At 41.3% G+C, this 15,055-nt stretch overlaps 1 pseudogene; it reads right to left on the bottom strand.

Moving 5' to 3' along the window:
* Nucleotides 1–2,636: 2,636 nt before the first annotated feature.
* Nucleotides 2,637–3,656, bottom strand: LOC147463709 (uncharacterized; annotated as a pseudogene).
* Nucleotides 3,657–15,055: the final 11,399 nt, after the last annotated feature.

Raw genomic sequence — 15,055 nt, 5'->3', positions numbered from 1 at the left:
TAAGTCGGTATACGCGTCGATATCCGCCTCGGAATCAACACGCTTATATACGCGTCGGTATATTATGCGTCGGTATAAACGCTTGCATATGCGTCGGTATAAGCGCTGAAATACGCACCCAAATAAGCTATTATATACGCGTCGGTATGAAACCTATGAATGGACGATTATATACGAGTCGGTATGTTCATCTAAATACACGCTGCAAATTATAGGTCGATTCTGACGCATATAGCAGCGCCTATACCGACACCCAAACCTGCAAATTTTTTTTGGGCAGAGAGGGCTGGCTGTTGCTGCTGCATATACTGCAATAATAGAAACCAACCCTCTCTGCCCAAAGGAAGAGTGCAAAAGCAACCGCACTCCACCTTTTCGATTTTTGGACAGAGAGAAGTATTGAATGTTGCCGCATGTGCTGCAGCAGCAAAAAGCAGCACTCTCTATTCAAAGGAGAAGTGCAAAAGCAATTGCACTCCACTTATGTGCAGAGAGAGTTAGTTGCTACTGCTACATGTACTGAAGCAACATAAACGAACTCTCACTACTCAAAAGAGGAGTGCAAAAGATACGACAATCCACCACTCTGTTTCTCGCTAAAGAGCGAATTCAAGAACTGTTGATCAAGTACTTATTCAACATTACATAAGCATAAGTATAAAACAATAAGCATAACCAAGTCTTTGTCAACCATAAGCATAACCAAATCTTTGTCAACCATAAGCATAAAACAATAAGCACAACCAAATCTTTGTTAACCATAAGCATAAAACAATAAGCATAACCATAAACATAAACATAACCATAACCATAACCATAACCATAAGCATAACCAAATCTTTTTCAATCCTAAACAATAAGCATAACAAAATTGAATTGCACCAATAAGCGGGGAAGTATGTCTACAACAAGTCATACCATAACTTCATTTACCAATCCAAAACCATATCATAAATTGATTACAAACACTTGAGCAAGAAGAATTTTCATGACTTCATTACATAACTCAATCCATATATAATCACAACATAAATCCATCTATCTGCTAACCGACCATGAACAGATAACAAAAAGTAAAAACATGTAACTATAAGTGTAAATGTCGGTATATATACAATCATGAATATATACAAAACTAGCTACCAATACAAATCTATGAACTCTGTCCCTCAAGGCAAGGCCTCCCAGTCGTCGATGGCCTCTCCCTCCTTCGCTAGCTGTGTCAAAAGAGCTACAAGCCCATGCTTGTAGCCATACTTCTCCTTTCCATGTGTAGGAGGACGCTTCATTGCAAGTTCCTGCAAAACCAAACACTTAACAATAAATAAATATGAAAATAACACATATACGTTTAGTTAACACAAAACCAAACACTTAATAATAAATAAATATGAAAATAACACATATACATTTACTTAACACAAAACCAAACACTTAACAATAAATAAATATGAAAATAACACATATACATTTAGTTCATCAAAGCGTTTTTATGATACTTACAAACTCGTATAGTGAAGCGTGTCGTATCCTCCACTCCCAAGGTGTGATGATCTAGCAAAATCTAAACGTGCTCTAACTGCCTCTCTCTGTTGCTAGAATCACTCAGGATGCTCCGTCAGCTCTCTACCAATCGTTGTCCACTCCCCTGCGTCCAACCATTCCGGCTTCGGCTCATTGTTCCTGAATTTGACTCTTGCCTTTGATCGACGATGTGACATGGTGCCAATCGCCACACCCAAGATCCAGTCATTCGAGACTTTATCGTACCCCTCTGCCAGCATGTACTCCCTATGAATGGCCTCAACGATGTAGTTTTTCCTCTCCTCATCCTGAGCATCCCAATGCTCCATCATAGAATGGCCAAACTGCATTGTGCAAAGCTGTCGTATCCTCTGTCGCATGGCCTTTACGGCCATATCCATGACCACAGCTCCGTCTCTGGTCGTATACACCTTGCTAGGATCATGCTCATGTGATCCCCAAGGTGTACGTGGTGTGCTCGCTGGTGAACTGTCTACTGAAGAGAGCGGTGGATGCGCTCTCGATGGTGTGGAAGCATCGATAGCACTGTCACCACAACAACCACCGCCTCTAGAAGAGACACATGAACGACGCCTAGACCATCTCGAAGAAGACCGGCCACTCCTCGGTGTAACTGGTACACTCGTCGGAGGTGTAGTGCCGATCGGACTCGGGGACACACTATTCAAGGGGGTAGGAGGCACACTAGTCCTAGGTGTAGGACCAGATGTACTAGGTCTGGAGGTGCCTACACCCCAAAGAGCCTGCGCGTGAGCAATCTTCTCAGGTGTAAACTGCGACAAGAAGCTACCCATCTGCTTGGGTGACATGCCGGCCGGAGTGACTGGGAAACTAAAGTCTGGAGAGTATGTATAGTCGTCGTCGACCATGGCTGCAAAACTTAAATTCAAAGAACAACAAAAATACGTCAATTCACTATTCAACAACTTAAGCAATACAAATAACATAAAAAACGAAACTGTAACAAAAATCACTATATTTAATTGATGTCGCAAGTGTTCATTACAAATTACATCTTAACAAAAATCAGTGGTCATTCTCTCATCTTCTATGAGAGCTGATGCGCCAAAAATATCTATATCAATCTGTACTTACGCATCTTCATCATCAAACTCCACTTCGTTATTGCTCTCCGCATTTAGGGTGTCATCTCCATGTTCTGATTTTGGCATTTGTTGATCGCTGACCCCTACTTCGAAATCCTCATCCGTCTGCTGTGCCTCTGAGTCTTGCAACTGTTCAACCTCTATATCCAATCCTTCACACACTTGTTTGCTCCGTGGAGCAACTTGAACGACAAACAGCCAGCGTGGTTTAGACAAATTTTCTTCATCCTTCTCATTCCATAGTGGATCTATTGTGAACACAACTTGTTCACAATGATGTGGAAGTACAAATGTATCTCCAGCATCTGTCCACACCCGCCTAGAGTTCACTTGAATTAATCCACTCTTATCTCTGCGTACAGTTGCATTAGGTCCACTAGTAATAACTCTGAACCACTTGACATCAAAGATAAAAGTATCAAACTTTCTTAAGCTAATCTTCAAAATGTCTTGGATGTAGCCAAAGTATTCAAGCTGACCAATCTCTGTGTTTTCATCACTGGCACTGGCCCGACTTTCTTGGACTAAGCTTGCTCTAACCCCACTATCGAAGGGTCACCCTTCGTTCGTCTATCCGCTGCACTCTGAAGTGTCTCCCATGGGACCACAAAGCTCCGTATTTGTGATACTACAAGCACATAAATCACATAGTTTAGGGTTTACTAAAGCAATGTAGACCATATGGATTTTTTAAAAAGAAGTTGTAGAAATACTTACATGCCAGTCGCAACCCCTTGACATCTCCTCTTCTTCTTCAGTAATCAACACTCCGTTTCGCTTTGCCTCCAAAATTGTTGCATCTAACCATCGACCAGTAGGAAAGTCTGGCAGCTTCTGAAGATGGTCAAGATAAGGCAAGTTTCTAGTGGCACGATTGTGCTTGAACTGCAAATGTTCTTTAATACGTCCTTGCTTTTCCTCTTCGTAATTCTCTAACCACTTTTGCATTGCCTCTGAGTTGAGTAGACAGAATCTCATAACCTTTTCTCGCATTCTGAGATCCATCTTTCTCACTACGCCTTGTCCTTGCGGCTCGTCCCCTGTAACCTTGGCGTTGGTCTCATTAGTCCACAATCGGGGCATCTTTGGATCAATTGAACCCAAGAACTCACTGATGAAAACTAGAGACTCTTACACAAGCCATCCTTCAACCATGCTACCCTCAGGACGAGCTCTTTGACGAACGAACCCCTTTAAAGTCTTCATGAATCTCTCCAAGAAGAACATCCATCTGATGTTGACGGTTCCAGCAACTGCAACTTCATCGACCACATGCACAAGCAAATGCATTTGGATGGTAAGAATGTTCGTTGGAAAATACTTCTCCACCATACACACTGCTTCGATTGCATTCAAGCAAGCTGCATCTATGTTGTCCTTTCTTATCTCTTTTGATGAGATCCAACGCACTAGCTCACTAATTTTATAAATGGTACATATGATGTCATGTGTCAAACAATATTTTATGGCAATTGGTAAGATAAACTGTAAAAATTTGTGCCAATCATGCCTTAAGACCACTAAGATTGTCATCTCTAGTAAAGGCCGTTTTCAAACATCGCATGCACCCAGTAGGAGTCTGGAAAGAAGATATGGTCTTCTTCACTTGTTGCTCTTCAGCACGACTCAAAACCCATGGACCTTTTGGAATAGCATACGCTCCATTGGACTTTAGTCGAGGCCACATCTCTGGCATTCGGCCCACAACCAGTAGGTCATCTCTTTGAGCTTTGCTCTCCCTTTTTCCAGTAATGGTCTTCCATATGATCCCTCCCACATTCTTAAAAATGTGCATTGGGTCGAGTAGATGATTAATAAGCAAATCACTCGAGTACGGCAGTTCGTGAAAAATAGACAATCTCTTCATGCCATGTGGGTTAAAATCTCCACTTTGTAGCCAGATGTTCTTCCATTCACTCGCCTTTAGTGGATGCATGTCATGTTTACATATGTTTGGCCCACGTAGATCATGCCCTTCAGGCAAAAATCGACCATGCTCTTCGTAGACTGTCTTGCCTAGGTAATTAGAGCGGCGAAAGCCAAGTCGAGGACCGCATTTTGGACATGCATGATTCCCAGAGTAGCTCAAGCCTGTAAACAGTAAAAAAAGAAATTAGCAGGGCACAATTAGCGATGATGCAGATTTGTATATAAGTTAAGGTTTCATGATACTAACCTGAACACTCACCAAAACCTGGCCAATCGTGCATGGTCCACATAAGAATGCCTTGCACATGGACATGTCGCTGTCCAATCGGTTGGGACATGTCAACCACATCAATCCCTGACCACAATATTTGAAGCTCTTCTATAAGTGGTGCCAGATAGACGTCCATGTTCTTTGCTTTGTACTTTCCTGGGACAATGAGTGACAGTAATAGATGGCCTTTCTTGATAGCCATCCATGAAGGAAGATTATAATTCACCAAGAAAATAGGCCATGTGCTCCATGATGAACTGCGTAATCCAAATGGGTTTACTCCATCCATTGCTAACCCAAAACGAAGTGAACGAGGCTCCTCCGCAAATGTAGGCCATTGTTCTTCTTTGTGCTTCCATTCACGAGAGTCAGCAGGCACGCACATCACATCATCCGTGGATCTAGTGTTGGTATGCCACGTCATGAAAGATGCTATAGACTTGCTCCTAAACATGCTCTTTATTCTTGGAATGATAGGAAAGTGTCTCAGAACCTTTGCAGGGACAGATTTTCCTTGTGTGTCCTCTCTATATCTGTTTGATCCACACTTGGGACACTGTACTAGATCTGTGTACTCATTTTGAAAGAGTATACAATCCTTAGGACATGCATGGATTTTATGATAATCCATGCCCAAGCTGGTAAGAATCTTCTTGGCAACAGGTCCGGAGGGAGGCATGTGATTGCCTTCCGGAAAAATTTGCTCGTTTAGCAACCTGTCAATACATCACCACATCAAAAGCCACGATTATTGGTTTGAATTTTGTGCCCATACTAAGCATACAGTACATTTGCCTGAAAATCTTTGTGACACTCGTGTCAGACCATCCATAAATAGACTGTAGATTAAGCAGTGCCAAAGATGTATGAAGAATTGAAATGTTTGCACCATTGTAAAGCGGCGTTTGTGCAAGTCTCCGCATCATCTCACCTTCTGGCTCAACGTCTCTCATGTCCTCGATGTGGACGTGATGACTGAGGTTGATCGACATTGTTTCCTTGGATGGTTTCTCCACCTTGGTTTTCAATAACCGGATCCATGTCAAAAAACGCATCCAACATTTGATCCATCTCAGCTTCTTGGAATGTGACATTCTCTGTTGGTGGGGTAGATTCAACTGGTGGTGGTTCGTTTGACATTCGTCTTCTCTGTGATGAAGTTGAAAAAATATCTATTTGTGGGGATTGATCGACTACATCCTGACCATGAGATCGAAAACACAAATCTTGTAGTTGCTCTGCAGGGAAGAGACCGTTGTTGCGTATGTGCTGTTCACATATCTTTCGTTTTCGAAAGAGCTGGTGCTTGCATCGCACACAAGGACACGCCATCCTATCGTCCATAATTGATCTGTGTCTGTCGTACAATAAATTAACAGTAAGGTGCATAGATTCTCTTTAACCTTGTATATATAAATAGTGTAAACTACCTCACATTCTCTAGTCATGCCCGATCTCCGCACACCTCGGTCTAGAGGTGCACGGAGATTAGGACCACCGGGTAAATCATGTCTTTATTGGTCAAATTAAAGCCTATATTTGTGGGTGCAACATACGTACACACACACACATGTGCTCTTCAGACAATCCATGTAAACAATCTCAAGAGTTCTGATTTTATCTTCGGATCTGGATTTGACCTACGACTTGTGTATTTGGCTTTTTTTCTGTCCGTTTGACCTACGGCTTGCCATATGCACTCTTGACATTGCCTAAAGACTACCTAATCGACTACGGATGGTTTCGGTAACCATAGAATCACTTTCCGAAGTCCGTTTGCGTTTTTTCATAGAAAAACGTAATCGGATCTGATCAATCCCTTGTGTATTTGGCGTTTCTTCTGTCCGTTTGACCTACGGCTTGCCATACACGCTCTTGACATTGCTTTAAGACTACCTAATGGACTACGGATGGTTTCAGTAGGCATAGAAGTCATTTCCGAAATCCGTTTGCGTTTTTTCGTAGAAAAACGCAACCGGATTTGACCTACGGCTTGTGTATTTGGCGTTAATTCAAACCCATTGACCTACGGCTTGCCATACACACTCTTGACATTGCTTTAAGACTACTTAATGGATTACAAATGGTTTCAGTAGGCATAGAAGCCATTTCCGAAGTCCGTTTGCGTTTTTCCGTAGAAAAACGCAACCGGATTTGACCTACGGCTTGTGTATTTGGCGTTTCTTCTATCTGTTTGACCAACGGCTTGCCATACACACTCTTGACATTGCCTAAAGACTACCTAATCGTCTACGGATGGTTTCAATAGGCATAGAATCCATTTCCAAAGTCCATTTGCGTTTTTCGTAGAAAAACGCAACCAGATTTGACCTACGGCTTGTGTATTTGACGTTTCTTCTGTCCGTTTAACCTACGGCTTGCCATACACGGTCTTGACATTGCCTTAATACTACTTAATGGACTACGGATGGTTTCGGTAGGCGTAGAATCAGTTTTCGAAGTCCGTCTGCGTTTTTCTGTAGAAAAACGCAATCAGATTTGACCTACGGCTTGTGTATTTGGCGTTTCTTCTATCCGTTTGACCTATGGCTTGCCATACGCGCTCTTGACATTGCCTAAAGACTACCTAATGGACTACGGATGGTTTCGGTAGGCATAGAATCAATTTCCGAAGACTGTCTGCATTTTTCCGTAGAAAAACGCAATCGGATTTGACCTATGGTTTGTGTATTTGACGTTTCTTCTGTCCGTTTGACCTACGGCTTGCCATACACGCTCTTGACATTTCCTTAAGACTACCTAATGGACTACGGATGGTTTCGGTAGGCCTAAAAGCCATTTCCGAAGTCCGTTTGCGTTTTTTTGTAGAAAAACGCAACCGGATTTGACCTACGAGATAGAAGTCGTTTATGAAGTCCGTTTGCGTTTTTCCGTAGAAAAATCCAACCAGACTTCAAAAACGGCTTCTATTTTGGGCGTTTCTTCTATCCGTTTGACCTACGGCTTGTTATATGCCCCCGCCCAACCTTTTTTTAGGAGGAAGCTTGTCTCTAAGAGCAACGACGACGCTGTTGTTGCTCCCTAAAGGACTTTTATGTGTAAAGGTCAGAGTTGAGCTTCAAATGTATTTTGAGCAGGTCAAATGAAGTCAAAGAAGCTCAAGAGGAGTGCCACATGTCGGCCGATTATTAAAAATGCTAAAGGAGAGTGAGAGAGAAGCTATGTGGAGTGTTGTGATGGTTTTTTGAGCAAGCAATGAGCCACCATCTTTGCCTTTTGTGTTTTGTCGCTCCTCCCTTCCCCTTTTCTTCTTCTATTCTGCTCCCGTACTAGCCGCGGCGCCGAAGGAACGTGTGTACGCCCGGGCCGCTAGTTCTTTGCACACACACACACACACACACACACACATACACACACACACACACACAGAGAGAGATTGTGTGTACTTTACATGCTGTCAATAAGAATGCCGAATGATGACAGTAAGATGCAAACATTTCCGTTGGTCATGCAGGGCAAGGCCAAAGTGTGGTTCGAAGCACTGGAAGGTGAGCCAAAGTAAATGTGGTCGGCATTACGCACGAGGTTTCTGCATGACTTAAGCAAGGAAGTGTCCCCGCTCGACATGGACACCAAGCTGAAGGCTTTGAGAGGATGTGGGCGAAGATTTCAATGTGTTCTTGAATCATTTCGAAGCTTGTCTTTATTCTCTCTCTTTCCCTCTCTACCTCTCTTTCTCTCTCCCTCTATATCTATCTCTCTTTCTATTTATCTCTCTTTCTCTCTACCTCTATCTTTCCCTCCTTCCTTCTGCCTCTCTCTTTCTGTATTCTCTCTCTTTCCCTCCATCTCCTTCTTTACCTCTTTTTCTCTTTCCCGCTATCTATCTCTCTTTCTCTCTTTACCTCTAGCTCTCTCCCTCTATCTTTCTCTACTCTCTCCTTCTCTCTTTTTCTCTTTCTTTCTCTCTTTTTCCCTCTCGCTTTTTTTATGTTTAATTTTGTTTCTACTCTATTTTTTTTACTACTTTTTGTTAATGTATTTAAAGCTTTTTTATTCTATTTTTGGATTTACAAAACCCTACAGCTAATTAACTTTAACCCTAAAATTAATTTCAAGAAACCCTAAAATACAATTAACAATAAAAATTTTGAATATAAAATTAAATAACAATAACAAATTAAAATTAAACAGCAATAAAAATTTGAATTTTAAAATTAAATAACAAATTTAAATACAAAATTAAACCAAAATTAAAATTAATGTGTGTGTGTGTGAGAGAGATTGTGCACTCACATACACTCGTATGTGTGCACAAAGCTTCTAGAGTAGCTTCCACATCTGCAAAAAAAAAAAAAAAAAACACACACACACACACAAAAATAACCAAAAAACAAGCACAAAAGGCTTACTTGCAGCAAGTAGAGAAGATGTGATGGTGTTTGCCCAAGCCCGTAGTAGTCCAAAGGTGCAAATCTGGCTGCGAGTTGAGCGAAGAGAGAGAGAGAGAGAGAGAGAGAGAGAGAGAGAGAGAGAGAGAATGAGTTTTTGGAAACGCGCACAAAATAAGCCCGTGGTTTCGTTTTTACCAGTTGGCGTCGGTATACGCTACTGGATACATGTCGGTATACACTGGCGGATACGAGTCGATATACACTGCTGTCTCTACGTCGATATCTACGTCAGTATACGCGATGGAAATTGAAATTTGAATTTTTTTTTAAATCTGAGCTCCCTTCAGTATTGCCGATGCACATACCAACACCCGCCAATGACGTCTGTAAGTTTGTGTCGGTAGTGATATCAACTGCTATGTGACAATAAACCTCCCACTCGGATTATGGTGCGATACATTTTGATAAAAACTCTTCCCTTCATAATCAGTAACCAAAAAAAGAAACAAAGAGGCAGAGACAAAGGAACAATATATTTGGACATTTGCATTATTATCAAGGACTCCATTACACAAGACTAAGAGGTGATAGATACACTATCTTGTTTGTCCATTACAATTATTCTTCTTCCTCCTTTATCGTTGGTGGTTTATTGTCCTCGGTCTTTGCAGTGCTAGTTTCCCCAACCTTTGCCTTATGGTTTCCTTTGTTTTTCTTCTTCAGCTCCTTTCAAAGAGCTTTTGCCTCAACTATCGTTTTCTCGACCTCCTTCATTTTTGCCATCATCTTTTGGGAAATCTTTGCATTTCCTCTCTTCTTGTCCTCCATACACCTGCGTTGTGTAGATGTGAGCGAGTTCTGGAGTACACAATCAAGGTGCTTTATATAGCTATGATACTCACCCAACTGGGACACGTGTCATAGGGATGGTTGAGCTTGCCTCGATCTTTGTGCTGCATTCATTGCACCGTTTCTAATGCAATCATAAGGGTGGATGTAATGACCTGGATGAGTTACAAAATACTATGCTGGTTTCATACTCTTTTTGAATGTTAATCTAGATGATCATCAGGACACGGTAGAGGAGGCCGAGAGCAATCATCGAGACACAGTAGAGGAGGCCGAGAGCAATCACCGTTCGTTCACTGGTGACGAGTTGATGCAACCATCAAGTGGTGCTTTGTGTGTTTCAGAAGGTGTTCAGCTGCCAAAGGGAGCTTTGCCAACAAATGTGCTCCCTACCATCCCCATCGGTGATCATCACTATGTAATGCTTAATGACATCATGGAACTGTTTGACTTGAGAGAGGACTATTGCCTTGCTATAATTGCTCAAAATCTACAAGAGGATAACAGTATAATCGACCCTGTCAATGAAAGTATTATGTCATGGATGCTCATGTAACAGCAGGTGAGTTTATTGAACCAACAGAGGCACTAGCAATGATATACAAGGATGCAGCCGCATGTGCCACGCTGCTTCCAATGGAGTCGGAGTTCAGGGAGGTAGAGGAAAGGCTTGGAATCACAGAGATGGGGAGAATTGCTCCATCAACGACATTGATGCCTTCCTCATCCTCTGCAAACGAGAGTACACCTGACTTATGGATGCTGCATTACTTGAAGAAGATGAAAATCAGAAGGTATAATACTTTGTAAATATTTTTTGCTTCCCCGTATGAGATTTTCATGTGTATATATCAACACTTGGCTTTTTTTTCTTGTAGCTCATAGTCTATGATGAAAAATTCATTCCTCGTCCCCGTGGACGAGGTATAGGAGACTTCGGAAAGAATTCCTCCCTTGGTCAGTACTTAGAGAATTTGAACGCACGAAACTTCCTATGTTTCCATTACAGCTTCTCTGAGGATAAGGCTGAATTCCCTCTTTTTGTATTGAAGACACTCTCAAGATATCTAGGGGGTGCGGCCATCAGATGGAACGCAAACAAGGTGATGCTGCTAGACAAGCAAGCAGCGGTCTCAATTTTTGGTGTAGGGCCTGGCATGTATGGCCTGCACAGTCGCTACTTTCTGTCACATGTTGCGTATGGTCTAGCTTGTGTAATCATAGACCCACGCCAATTGCCACAATATGGAAAACATGATCTGCTGAAACAAAAGCAGCCAATTATTCAACCTATAGAAGAGGCCCCGTATGTTGAGGCATCTGAGGAGATCCAATTGCTCGACCTCAACGTGCTTGCAATGGATGCTGATGACGAAACATGTCATTCAAAGAGACCAAGGCACGAGAACGAGGGTCCTTCAGATAAGGGCTAGAGGCCAGAATATTTTGTATCATTTCTAGATGACTAGAAATAAATAGAATGTATTTGTTTTATGCATCAAAGTTAGTTTGGTTATGTAACAGTGTCTTGCAATGTAATTTTTTGTTGCAACCATCGTTCAGATTATGAATAGTTGAAATGATAAGAGTATCAATGTCTTGCCGTATTTTTAATTTTGTTGCAACCATCATTCACAATATAAAAAGCTAAAATTACATCGATTCTTCTAGATACATTAAGTTTGGTGTTTGGATCTTGCTATGGCTGAGAGTTATGGCATAACTTGCAACGGTGTTGTACAAACCCTTCCCACACGTTGTTTTTGTGGCCGCCAATCCGCATGTTGTCTAGCTGTAGACAATAACTCCCGTATCTCCTTTCTTCGTCGTTTTTTGGCTAATCTCACCGCATGGCCAGTCTGGCTTTGTTTGACTTGTTCCTTGCGATGTGATCTGTGCATTAGTTTCTGATACTTCCATTGGTGTAGCTCCTCTAAGCTATTTTCTCTTTCCGCACCACCTCCATGTTGAGTGTGACTGAAATAACCAGTACGAGCTTGGTAGTGGGTTTTTTCCATGCCCTATGTAGACCAAACACCCAAGCTGCCATATTGCCTTGCAAACCAAGGCATGTGATTACAGATAATGTGCCGCACACAAAGCATGCAAACATTATAAGGATGAGTATTCACAATTCAAAAGATTATAATGTCACCAAACCAACTACGGTACCATGTAGTGAGTAATATGTTGATTTGTTGCACACACTTATGAATGTCTTGTGGAAGGTCTCCTGTATAGTCACCATCAGTCCATGAGTTCAATTTTCAGAACTTGAATATTGCATCCAAGGTTTTTCATACCTTCACTTTGCAAGTCCTTGTTGCTGCACCATTTTTTGCATGGTCAACAACAGCTTGTGCAGATTTTTCCACCTATTGTATTGTAATGCTTGTCTTTCTTATGCACTTTGGCTTTTGTGTTATCGTCTAGTTGTGGGCAGTGAAAGGAAGAGTTGGGATTTCACACCACCAATGGACAGCTTCTTTGGAACATCCCGACCATTTTTCGATCTCTTCTCATCCTGCTCTATCTTGACATGTCCTCCGTGCAAACCCATTTCTAAGAAGGCCATCTCTAAGGCTGAGATTGCCCTTTGCTTCACAAAGAGAGGTCGAGTGGTCTAGCCAAAAGAGATGTAGAGAAACATTAGTTTTTCTATTATTCTACAAAGTGCATGCATTGTGTATATGTGTACTCTAGATAGTGGGATATCCAAAATGGGTCAAAAGTTAGGGTCGCGCAGATGCCTATCCGGCGGCTCTTCTCCAAAATGGTTTGTCAAAGATATGAACCCCTCCCATGCAATACAAGCAAGGGTTTTTTCTTGTTGCTCGTTTGGAAACATTGTACATGCATTTCAAGGTTTTTAGGTCTCCATCCATGTGCCACTCTACATTGTAGGATCCCATGCCCTCCACATCCAATTTCTTTCCATTTCTCTGTTCACTTATTGTTTCTGGTATGTTCGTTTGATGAAAACCCCAATTCAATATATTGAAGTTCTCAGTAAACACCTGAAAGTATAATTTTGAACTTATTATAATGCACATTCAAAAGCATTCAACTAAAACATAACAATAAATTATCTTAAACATAACTTCTACGCACCTTGAACGTCACAAGAAGGAAAATGTTGTGCTCAGATTGCGCACTAAAGTTTTGAGGATCATCTGGTCCAATGCTTGCATCCAGAGCTCTATTCATAAGTGTGATTGTGACTCACTCAACCTTTGTCTCCTTTACAAGCTCGCACTCATCTAGCTTGATGACAAACTTCAGGATGTCGTTGCACTCTTCAAGAGTAACATCGAACAACTACAGAATGTATGATTGCAGTGTGATCATATCATAAAAAAATATTGTTATAATTATCATAGACCATTTCTTCTTCTTTTGGCAATATGTATGTTGATTCAACGTGGAAAGGACTTCCTAGCTTTTGAAGCACCTCATCGTTGACTTCACATCTTGTTTTTTAAATAGAGAAAGAGTTTGGAAGTAGCGTGTGCTTGTTGCGGAAATTTTTGACTTGTCTTTGCACAGCCCTAAGTAAGAGGAGTTAGTAATCAACACTCTTTTCTAGTGGAACATCACTGCAAATGATGCAAAACCCTTTTCTAGTGGAACAGCACTACAAATGATGCTACATACTTGAAAACGGCAGCATATCCCTTATTGGATATACCAGCTTCATCCAAAATTGAATAAATTTCCCATGCAGAAATTTGGTTCTGCTATAGCAACGATCCTACCATAGCACTTATCATTCAAGAGGCCAGCTACATTTTTGCGATTTAATATGAGCCCATAATGGGCCGAGGAGGTGGTTGTTTTGAGCTCCACTTCCTTGTCAAGATGAAGCAAAGATCTGCGCAAGCATGTTATCAGTAAGAGATGTGAGAGTTTATGAATATAAACTTAAGAAGGATAGATGCACTCACTTGATGGCTTGCACTCTTTTCTTGATTCCTTCTGAGCCAACTTTCAAGTCCTCGATGTCTCTTAGTTTTCTTTCTCTTTGGCGAAGACCTAGCGTTGTTCTTTTTTCTCTGAGATGTTGTGTAAGCTCCTTGATGGTCTCCTTGCTGCCTTCAACCTGTTTAGCACATTGCACGACTTTCTGGTGTAAGCGGACATTCTTGATGTATACAATATCTCTCTCTTATTGCAGAACGTCATTTCTTGCAGTCAACTGCTTAGTGTAGCCATACAATCCATGGTGGCCATCTCCGACATAGTTCACTAAGGATATAATATCCTTAAAAGGTGGAGTGGATTTTGTGATGGAATGTTTTGGATACATTCTACCATCCAGCCAAAGGTCCACATTTTTCATGCCCTGTGATCTTAAGTTCTCCTTTGAAGCTTCAGAGCGTCTGTTGTTTGTTTTTCTTGCAGAGGGGTTCATATTCTCGTGAGAGCTCTATGTGCATGTGATACACATCTCTCCTATTCCTCGTAGAAGTTTTTCGTGGAGAAGCTACAGTGTCGACTGAGACATGACTGATCGAAATTGGGTGCAGAAGGAGGTGGGGGCAATACAAGAATGGCAATTTGAATATCGTGCGCACGTGAGTAAACATAGGAGGGAATGGGGGGGAAGAAGGAGGCAAGGAAAGAGAGCTTGGTTTTCAAAAACACAGAAGACTGAGATATTCCTCATTGAATTCAGTAGTCGTCGTGCACAGAGAAGTGTTATGATGACTGGAATAATTTTTGGGTTTTTTAATAAATATACCTTGCATGAATAAGATATCCAGATTTTAGAAAACATATATGAAAAAGGGTTAAAATGAATCTTCTATTATCTCTCTCTACGCTGACATGGAATTTCTTACAAGGCCCAAATTTGAGTCCAAACTTTTCCTAATGGTTTTGTTTTAAGTGATTATGTCATTTTGCGTTTGGAGTGATAATTTGATTGACATGAGTCTATACATAGATAACGATAGACCATCATTGCTTATTGTAAATTGACAATGTAGTGTGAGTTTAAT

This window comes from Adiantum capillus-veneris, chromosome 2 (assembly GCF_014529385.1).
Source record: "Adiantum capillus-veneris isolate H3 chromosome 2, ASM1452938v2, whole genome shotgun sequence".
NCBI lineage: Eukaryota > Viridiplantae > Streptophyta > Polypodiopsida > Polypodiales > Pteridaceae > Adiantum > Adiantum capillus-veneris.
This window is presented reverse-complemented; position numbering and strand designations above follow the sequence as displayed.